We start from the raw sequence: 11,032 nt of genomic DNA on the forward strand, positions 1-11,032 counted from the left end.
TGGGGGGCAAGTGCAGGAATACAACCAAAATTAAAAAAAAGAAAGCAACAATCCTCATAAGTCAATATCTCGGTACGACAGTCAAAAAGACTGGTCAACTAGTCCGAGCTACGTACCTCGACCAAAAAAGTTGAGGGAGGAATGTTGAAACAACATACACAATACTCGGCTCATGAGGCCCGACACCGAAGAAAGAAAGAAATAAGAAAAAATAAATCCAAAACACGGATCGACAAGAATCCATGAACATGGATCAATGAACCGCCACGATCCCGATGACAGTAATAAAACTTCCGCAAAGAGGTCAAAGGGAAAAAACTTTCGTACTTCCCATAGAGACCTCGGTCACAAAAGTTTGACCAACAAGATTATGGTTCAACAGACTTCGCTTTGGACACCCTAACTACCGGGAAGGAAAACAAATGAGGATATCTGAAGAAAGAATTCGACATAAAGTTAAAGCCATACATCACAAAACAAAGGCTCGGACCATGAACATGGCCGACTTCCAGACACTGAGAATAAAATATTCGCAAATGCGAGAAAGAGTAACGAACAGGAACCCTATATCCCGAACACCCAGACTTTCGGACTGATGGGCAACAACCCGGGATAAATTTCGGATAACAAATGAAAACAAGTTTGGAGAGATGGGATCCTAGAAATAGGATCACACCCTAATTCGCGATGGAATGAAGACGGATTTGGAGGGACGGGATCCTGGGAAAAAATCACGCCCCAATCCGCGATAAAATGAAGACGGGTTTGGAGAGATGTGATCCTAGAAAAAGGATCACACCCCAATCCGGGATAAAGACCCATGATAAAAATCTGGAGTAAAGAATGAAGACAAGTTTGGAGAGATGAGATCCTAGAAAAAGGATCACACCCCAATCTGAAATGGCTCACAAGTCAAAACGGTGAAATAAGTCGAAGTCAAAAAATGACACTCTGGCAAGAAGCCGAGTCAAATATTATAAAGCCAAGGTATTGGAAATCTACGTCTAGCAACGTGCAAGAACCTGGGTAGAAAACGGGTTAAAAATAAAAAGCACACTGCATGATTGTGGCTTCTAGCTGAGGCATAGGAAAACGAAAGGACGCTTCTGAATCCTAATTGTTGTCAAAATAAACAACATGTGTACAAGCTATTATAAATGAAATCAGGCTTGAAAAATAAAGGGCAGATTGGTACGACCTTGATCAAGTCACCATGGCGCCTCAAATTTGAAAACCTAATTAAGATAATTGGGTTAAAAGAAAAAAGTGGAATCCGCATGAAAGATCTTGGCTAGGTCATTTTGTTCAGTTAACGCTGAAAAGCTAAATCTGAAACAATAAAGCCACAGTGCAAGAAGTTGGGCTCAAAGCGAAAGCCTCGGAAGGAACACCTACGAGCTCGATGTTAAAAGAAGGCAAACACTGCCTCACCAAAGCACCACCTCAGCCAAAAAAGGTTGAGGGAGAAATATGGAAACAACATATTCAATACTCGGTTCACTAAAATTGGCTGAATGAATGACAGTTAATATCTGCAACCGCTGACCCAATTAAGTCGGCCAAGAAAAGTTCCAACCAAAGAAAATTTCTTCAATAAAGATGCCAAGTCAAAGCAGGAATTCGACTGCTAACTTGAATAAAAGGAAATTCAAATGCAGAGATTACTGCTATTTCATCCCGACAGCCTGGACAACCAAACTACCGGGCTAGGGGGCAACTTTTAGCCGGGTTACATGGATGAGGCTTGGGGGAAACTCACCAGTTGGATCTCAACTACTCAAGCACACTCGTTACGCGGTTGAACATGCAGAGTATCTCGCCGGGTTCATGCATGACCCGACCATATAATTAGCTATGGAAAATCACATCTGGAAAATCACCTCCGATTCCAGGAGAAAATTCAAGATGTATGAATATGGTATGATGCTTGGGGGCAACTCGCCAGTTGGATCCCAACTACTCAAGAACATCCCAAACTCGGCATAGGGATACATGAAACGTTTTCCCGGGTTTATGCTCAGCCTGCCGAGATAAGGGGCAATAAGGACCCCGGTTGAAAAATCCTAAGATATAAGAAGCATATATGCAAAGAGTTATGCAGAGTTTAAAAAACTCAAACGCTCTCAGCTCGGCAGAAAACCTAAAGCAGGATATAAAGAAATTCACCCCGGCAACCCGGATACCCAGATAGCCTGGCTGAGGGGCAACTGTTATGGACCTGACAAAGGCCTATATTCTAGAAGGTCCAATAAAGAACAACACAAACAGGAAGGGAATCTTCTATTAATGATGATCCTATCCAGACAGCTAAGCAGCCTACATTCTAGAAGGCCCAAATAGGGCTAACAACTAAGAGAGAATTAAGGAAATATTCCTTAATTATGCTAATCTTACTACGACAGTAACGAATCAACAATTGGACCTCCAATGCTCCTGAGAGGCCCAAAAGTCCACTCCTGCCAGGTAACCCATCTATTAATAAGGGGTTAAACTAATAAGGTACACACACTCTAAACCCTCTCTCTCTTAGCTTGTCACTGTGCACACACCCCACGCCTTGACTATGTCGTTATATTATAGTGCACAATGATCCGCTTATCTTTAGGGTACCTCTCCTATAGGTACCTGAGAGAGGGCAAACAAATCCAATATTAACATACCAATCACTGATTGGACATTCACGATCTATCATATCGTAACAAATATAAATTTATATTGCAAGATGCATCTACAATTTCCTTTGATTTATAATTTTCTTTTTCTGCAAATATATATATATATATATATATATATATATATATATATATATATATATATATATATTAAATTGAGAGGAGTTTTAACTATCAAAAGTGATGTAATTGAGAATCCTTTCAGTTATAAGGGACATTTTACCTTCATTTGTTGTAACTCTTTAAAATAAAATAAAATTTTGTTATAAAAAAAAAAATAAAAAAAATTCAATTCCTACACTCTGTTGCCACATGTGCCTATGTTAATAGTCATGTATAAGAGAAAAAAAAAAAAAAAAAAAAAAAAAAAAAAACAGAAGTGTGAACAAAAGGAGAAGAATTCAACCTACCAAAAAAAAAAAAAAAGGGAGAAGAATTCAATATCAAGATAAGCTGTCGTTATTATAAACTTAATGTTCATTGAATTACCATTATGTTTCGAGACCTATTTGAAATCGGATGCGCTAAGGCGGTAGAAGTTAAAAATGATACCCACTGGGTGTAGCGCACACGGCGGATAGAGTGGGTATTTGATTCTTGTTAAATATATCTTTTGAAAGAAATGATGATTTTTAATTGTGATTAAGTCTTGACTCAAGTATAATCTTATAGCTGACTCAAAAGAGTTGAAGCTTGTAGGAATATTGGGGCGACTTGTCTTAAAAGAGTAATTATGGTCGGTAAAAAATGATAAATTTTTATATTCAAATTGAGTTGGTCAATGCTATATGTAATATTTTTAGGAAAAAGTTATACTTATCACATTTTTTCTTACCTCCTCTTATGATTAATCTTATTATTATTGGATTTAAATCAAATCAACAGCTCTTATTTGATATTGTTTTATAATCGTTGATTTGATTTTGATCCAACAGTAATAAATTTGATTATAAAAAGTTGTAAAAAAAATGATAAATATAACTTATCTCATATTTTTATACGTATATAATATATATATATTTTGGAAATAATATAATATTTTATTAATTACTGATAAATAAAAGTTTTTTTAATCTTCAATTAGCCATATTGGACTTAGTAAAAGAGCTAAGTTCAACCAATGGAAATATAGAGAAACAAATCACCAATCACAAGCAATGTTTTTCAACCAGTAAAGCCACGCCTTGTGTCCCTCTCTATATATATGTGCACTACCTCCTCCTACTGTTACCATCTGACTCAACTTGCTTTCTCTCATCATTCTACTTTTCTCCTCAGTGTTAGATCTCACTCTTTATGTGTATATACATATTTTTTTCCGAGGTATATATATATATATATATATATATATATATATATATATATATATATATATGATTCTTCTCAGACTTGAGCACTTCACAGCAATATTTGTATATCTTTTTATTTCTTCTAAGCACTTTTCCCTTCCCCTTTCCTATTGTCATTTGGTTCTTTCACTCTTAAGAGGGATTGTTGTTTGGGTTTGATATCTTACCTGCGTTTCCTTTTCTTCTTCATCATCATCTTCATCTTCTTCTTCTTCTTTTTAAGGGCAAAAGCATGTTTTCAACCCACACATCATCACCTATAGATTTTGAAGGTAACTAACTGGGTTGAAATCCCATTTGCATCAGTTTTATTCGATCTTTAGAGGTTCTGAAAGTATGAGCTTTTGTTATTCTTTTTGGTCAAGTTGGTTTTTTTTCTTTTTTCTTTTTCAAAAATAGGGGATTTGGCTTTTGTTTTGTATTGTTCTGTGGAATGAGTTCATCTGGGTAGATTCCTTTCAGTACTAAACATACTTTAACCCCAGTGACTAGCCACATCAGCTACACCTCAACCTTGCTGCTAAAATTTGCACATAAAATCTCTATTTTGTTCTACCCTTTTTTTTTTTTTTACTCTCTCCTTAATTACTGTCTCTATGTTTCATGATGTTCCCTTTTTTTAGTTTCAGTTTGGACAATTTTCCGTGAGATTAATCTTTTCTGTGTGTAACTTGTGGCTTTTTTTAGCTGTGATATAAACTTTTTCATGAGATTGGCAATATAAACTTTCTTTCAGGAGCTATAGTTGCATGGACACAGATTCACAGTCGTTATTTGCGGATGTAGCATCATCAAGATTCACATGCAAATGCAGGTGGGGTTCGACTCTGATGCAATCTAAGCATTCTGCCAAGCCATAGGTCTTTTGAAGTGAGAATCTTGATGATGCTGCATCAGCCATAAACGACTTTAAAAAAAGGTTGGATATGTACTATTTTGGGATAAACCACATATATCCTTTATCAGATACAATTTTGTTCGAGTGGATCCAGAATTAAGTTAATTCTTTCCAAAAATGATATTGAAGAAGATCAAATACATGCTCTCATTCTTACTTGTTCAGTTCATATGCACCGACTGAGTTACTCGTTAGTTGGATAAATACTATTCTACCCCCCCTCAAAAAAAAAAGTGAGCAAAAACAAAAACTGTTGTTGAGATTGCACACACCCCAAACCTTCAGATACTGTCCATGATCTGCATATTTAAACAAGAGCAGGTGACCCCTTTGGGCCTTTCCACTTTGCTTTTTGTTGTTGTCAGGTGTGTGAATTTTTTATTGGCACATTAATGGATAGAGGTATGGCCTAGCAGTGTTTCTTTTTATTATTATTGTTACTATTACAATATTACTATACACTAATTAGCTCTTCTGTATTTTGCAGACAATCCTAGGTTATCTCAAATATAGGCTATTTGGAGGCTGAGAGGAACGGTTGTTAGGTCCTTTATGTGCTGACTTCAAAAATTCTATGAATATTCCCTTTTCAACAGAAATGCTGGGATGGAAATGGTGTCCTTTCAGTTTCTAAATATAGATGGAGATATGACTTTATCCAAATCTAGTGAGAGTGTTATAGAGACAAGCACAGAGAGAGGAAATTAGTATTTGGATCTTAGGGTACTGAGCAGTGTTGAGTTCATGCTGCCATTATTTTGGTAACTATTATTTTTTATGAGTATTATTTAGACTTTCATTACATAAGTTTCATATCTATAATATTGCTATAGCAAAGTTAAATAATTTTTTACTTGATGATTTACTGATCTCTAAGAAACTTCATCAGAGCCTATAGTTTGGTCCCTTTAGTTAAAGAGTAAGTGAAAACAAGAGTGGAAGGATAAGTTGATTGTCACCTTGTGATTCTGATTCTACTAGCTAAACATTTTTCAGGGAGTTTTGGTTCCCGTTCCCACAAGCTTTGTCCTTGTTACTACATATTAATATTATATAAACAGGAATTAAATATGTTTAATATAGAGGATAATATAAGCAGATTATTGAAAATTGAAGCAGGCTTGGGAACTTGGATGTACAAAACTAGGACATAATAATGGACATTAATGTCCTGGTTCTATGGTCGAGGATTTGGCTTTAGCATATACAGTAATAATCATCAGTTACTCTGGGTTTTGGACCAACAAACGTCTTGCAAGTTGGACCCTTAATTGAAGGTACTCTCTATCTCAATGGCAGAGATATTTTAGTCCATATTTACCTATCTCTGTTGTAATGATGCTCAAACTTAAATAGTAGATCTTTTGCTTTTTTGTTATATATATATATATATATGGGTTAGGATCATTTTACACCAGTGTAAGTTACACTCTCAATCTTGTCCATTGATCCCACTTATATCTAAGGGTTCTAATTTTTTAGTAATGTGAGTCATTGGATACAAGTGGATCAATGGTCAAGATTGAGTGTAAGACTTCTAACTCTTACACCGGTGTAAGAATATCCTGCCCCTATATATATATATATATATATGTGTGTGTGTATAATTTGAAGTTTGATACCTTATATGAGAGAACCGTTAAATCAAAAAAAATGAATGGTGTCATGTTTACAAATCAGAGTCGTTGAACTTTTTTGATCTAACACCTCTCAGATGAGGTGTCAAACTTCAAATTTGATAACGGTATAAAAAGATCCTACCTCATATATATATATATATATATATATATATATGTATGTATGTATGTATCAACGACTCTGATTTGTAAGCATGTGACACTATTCATATTTTTTGATCTAACAGCTCTCAGATGAGGTGTCAAACTTCAAAGTTAACACTGGTGTCAAAGGATCCTACCTATATATATATATATATGTATGGGAAATGCATTTGTCATGTTACATGACAAATGAATAGCTCTTATGTTAAGAAAAAGACAAATTATATAATATTAAAAAAGTGAGAGGACACATTATTCAATGAATTTACTTTGTCTTTTTGTTAACATAACAACTATGCATTTCCCTATATATATATATATATATATATATATATATATATATACAAATTATATATATATATATATATATATATAGGAGGGTTATATTTACAAATTATTTTTTTACAAACTACACTATATACTTCTGGAAGTATATTAGGTTACACTATGTACTTTCGGAAGTACATAGTGTAATTAATTTGCAAAATTTTGTAACAAAAAGTTTATAAACGGATCATTCCCCATATATATGTGTGTATGAGAGGAAGATTATATTTATAACATATTTTTATAACATATTTTCGTTTACAACCATATTTTAACCGTTGATTTCCGTCAGTCAACGGTTTTTATTTTCACAAATCAAACTCATAAATTAATTATCAATTCATAATAAATCATAACCGTTGATTGGCAGAAATCAACGGTTAAGATATAGTTGTAAACGAAAATAGGTTGTAAGTATAATCTTCCTCTACATACATAGGGCACGTTATTGTGTAAAAATAAGAAATCTTACACCAAATCTTGGTCATTGATATGCTTGCATCTAACGGTTCACATGTCTAATAAATTAGAGCTATTAAATATAAATAAGATCAACGGTCAATATATAGAGTATAACTACTGTTATACTGTGTAAAATGATCATAAGACACAACACACACACAGAGATATATATATATATATATATATATATATATATATATATATATATATATATCTTCTTCATTATTAATTCATGATAGTGATGATTCAGTATATTCAAGATCGTATCATATATATGGAAATCTGTGAGCCCCCATCACTGTCCAACTCTTGGTTCACATATATACTCGCTGCTTCATCATTAAGAGGGCTATGTACGCCCTCTGTGCCCACTGTCCAACTCTTGACATATATACTCGCTGATTTAAGAGGGCTATGTACGCCCTCTGTGCCCAAAATTTAAGCTTGCCCTACTTCTTTGTACCTTGTAAAGAAGGCTGTGAACAATACATGTATTAGGTCCACTGCTCTTCATGTTCTCTCTCTTCATTGCTAAAGCGACATAATTTGCGTGGACTTGTTATCTAGGAAGTTGACGAGGGTAGTGTGTCTCTTGAGCATTTGGTTCTCCTGTTGCATTTATATATACCTAGCTAGTTGTGTGATGCTGCTAATTAGTACAAATGCACAAGTTTCTAATTTAATTTGGATTCTCTTATGTTCCCTCTAATATTATGAGAGAGAAATATATAAATTAAAGCAAGTGCAATATAAACCCTACACAAATAATAATGAGTTCTATAATAGTTGGTTTTGAGTTTTGTACGATCCAAATCTATTTCTAACCTTTAATCTTTGCCTATATTTCTATTGAAAGTGAGTGTGGCAGATAATGCACTTAATTAGTACATGCTAATTAATTTCAAGGAGTAACCAACTTAATCTTTGTTTGCAGGAGATCATTTAAGAGAATAATAGTCTCTTCTAATTTGGGGAGTCGACCTCTACCTTTAGCTTAATTCTGATTCACATAGATCTTTCGTAAGTACTTATTACATATTGGAATATACACTTCTTCCTCGCTTGTGCAATTATTCAACAGCCATTTCATTGCATCTCTATAAGCTGCATTAACTAATTTATGTCTTCATTTACATTCGATAAATATAGTCCATGCTCTATCTATTTAATTACTCTACTTAATAACTGATTGAGACTGTGTGATTGCCGTAATGAAAACAAGAACAATAATAATAATAATAGAAAAGAATAGGATTCAAGCAATAGCTTAAAAAAAAATTAATATCATACACATGTCATGGCGCATTCATTTTAATTTGTTCTGGCCAATAGAACTATTTTTTGAAGGATATATTTTCTCTTTCCTTTTTTTTCATGAATTTTCTTAACTTCAATTTTCAGAGGATGTGTTTGCCTTATTACTTCTGTTAACAGAAGTAATCATGTATAAGATATATGACATTGTCTTATTTACTGCTACCTTTGTACATCCATATCTATATATACATATCTTATTCTAATTAGTAGTAGGAAATAGTAATAGTTTTAACGGTCCACAATCCGTATTTTGTTGATGGATCATTTGCTTTTTTTTTTTTTTTTTTTTGGTGAACGATTATTTGCTTTTTATGTTGCTGATGTATGCATTTGATGAAATTTCTTGGTTTCCCTGCCTATTAATATGATATATAAACTCATATATGCTCATTAATTTAATGGCCTCATGGTGTTAACTTATATAATGTTGTGTTGAAAACTGGACTTGATTATGAGAGCATTTGCTCGTAGGAAACCCTAATTAAGTATAAGCAAAAACTTAATACTTCTTTTTCCAGAAGGATGTATCATATATACTAAACTCACTATATACTAATTAATTACATAATTTTGTGGATGAATAACTTTACTTTTTAGTTAGTTATATGGTTTAATTTCTTTCTATTAATTTTTCTGCACATAGTTTGTCGACTCAATACAACTATTGGGTTTATGTGCTTATAATCTTGAAAAAATCTTTCTTTATTGATATCCCATAATATATATTCAAATATTAGTTTTTGTAAGTAGCGTTTGTTCAAAAACTATCTTGTGTGGTAATTTTCATAATTAAGATGTAAAATATCATAATTTTCCTGTTTCCAATTTTTCACTGCACATCTAGGTAACTTTTACCTTCTGAGTCAAAATGTACATAATCACATGCCACTATGTACAACATATTCTGATGAGATTCCCACATCGTGTCATGTTGGGACGTTGGGGTAATGTAAAGAATCAATTCAATTCTTTGATCATATGAAGCAACCAATTTAATTCAACATTTTAAGTTTGTACGGAATGAGTATTTAATGATTTTATATTATATTTTTTCAACACACCCTCTCACGCAAGAGTTATTTGAGAGCGTGAATATTACACAAATTTATTTTTTTATTCTATTTTGTGCTGAATTAATTCCACTAAAAAAATGATAGAATGTAATGATCAAACTTATAACCAGCTCGTGGTCACCGACCATATAAGCAATCACTTCAACTCAACATGCAATTTCAACTTGTAAGTAAAGACTCATCAGTGATTTTTGTATTATATCTGTCCAACGAATGGTGAAACACGTTGATTTCCACATATAACTTTTATGTAAAGGATTCTCCTTCTGTTTTTACTAATTTTTTTTTAATAAATTATTCGGTATCCGATGATCAAATGTACGCCTACTAATTTGGATTGAAGCCACTGACTAATTCAGATTGGAGGCGGGGAGAAACGCATTGCTATTTTCTGCCTTAATGATATGCTGTAACTCCCAGTACAGAGATATATATTTGGCCAGATTTTGCTCGATTCAAACTTTTCATGAGGGAAGTAAAACTGTGAATTGATCATAGAGGGAAGAAATCAAAGAAATTGCTTTTTGACATGTGTTGGGAATCTGTCATTGAAACTGTGACTGGTGATTAGATTAAGACAGTCACATTTTGTCCAAATAGATATATGATAAGAGATTTCACACTTTTGTTCTTATTATATTATTTTCTTTTCACTAATATATGAGGTTGCTCAATGCTCATTAATTTGCATATTTGCATCTGGTAAAAAACAAACATACGATATGAATATTGTTGAAGTTGTTGGTGCCTGATGAATTCAAGAGGGTTAATTGAGTTTTATAAAATAATTTTTTAATTAAAATTTAACTCAAAGCAACAAATTAAGATAAAAATAGAGAGATATTGACACAGTAGTTTTTACGTGAAAATTTCAAAAAAAAGGGATAAAAATCACAGGCCCTAATATCGAATACTGAAATTCGATGGGCAACTCCACTATAAAACTTGCGTATAAGGAGTTCTTTAATATTCTAGTTTTCTAATTTATCCCTTACACAAATTCCCACATGTTATTATAGTTTTCCAGTAGGAAATCCTAACCTTTTAGGGTTCCCAAACCCTATCACACAAGGGTTGTTATTCTCAATTTTCAAAGAAAAGAGATATGTTAGTATCCCAGTTTCACACAAGTTTCCAAATACAGACCTTCAAA

General features: G+C 33.2%; 1 long non-coding RNA gene across 2 annotated transcripts; it reads left to right on the forward strand.

The window, feature by feature from the left end:
- Positions 1–4,117: 4,117 nt before the first annotated feature.
- Positions 4,118–10,439, forward strand: LOC133308166 (uncharacterized). 2 transcript variants are annotated; one of them, XR_009751136.1, is made up of 4 exons: positions 4,118–5,321; positions 5,407–6,196; positions 8,424–8,509; positions 10,239–10,439. It is a non-coding gene; the product is annotated as an uncharacterized LOC133308166 (long non-coding RNA). The 2 variants fall into 2 exon arrangements; XR_009751135.1 differs by lacking the exon at positions 10,239–10,439 and having other exon boundaries at positions 8,424–8,884.
- The last annotated feature ends 593 nt before the right edge of the window (positions 10,440–11,032 follow it).

The sequence above is a fragment of the Gastrolobium bilobum genome, unplaced genomic scaffold (genome assembly GCF_033153095.1).
Source record: "Gastrolobium bilobum isolate Gb01-03AN ecotype WA unplaced genomic scaffold, APGP_CSIRO_Gbil_v1 utg52329, whole genome shotgun sequence".
NCBI classification, from domain to species: domain Eukaryota; kingdom Viridiplantae; phylum Streptophyta; class Magnoliopsida; order Fabales; family Fabaceae; genus Gastrolobium; species Gastrolobium bilobum.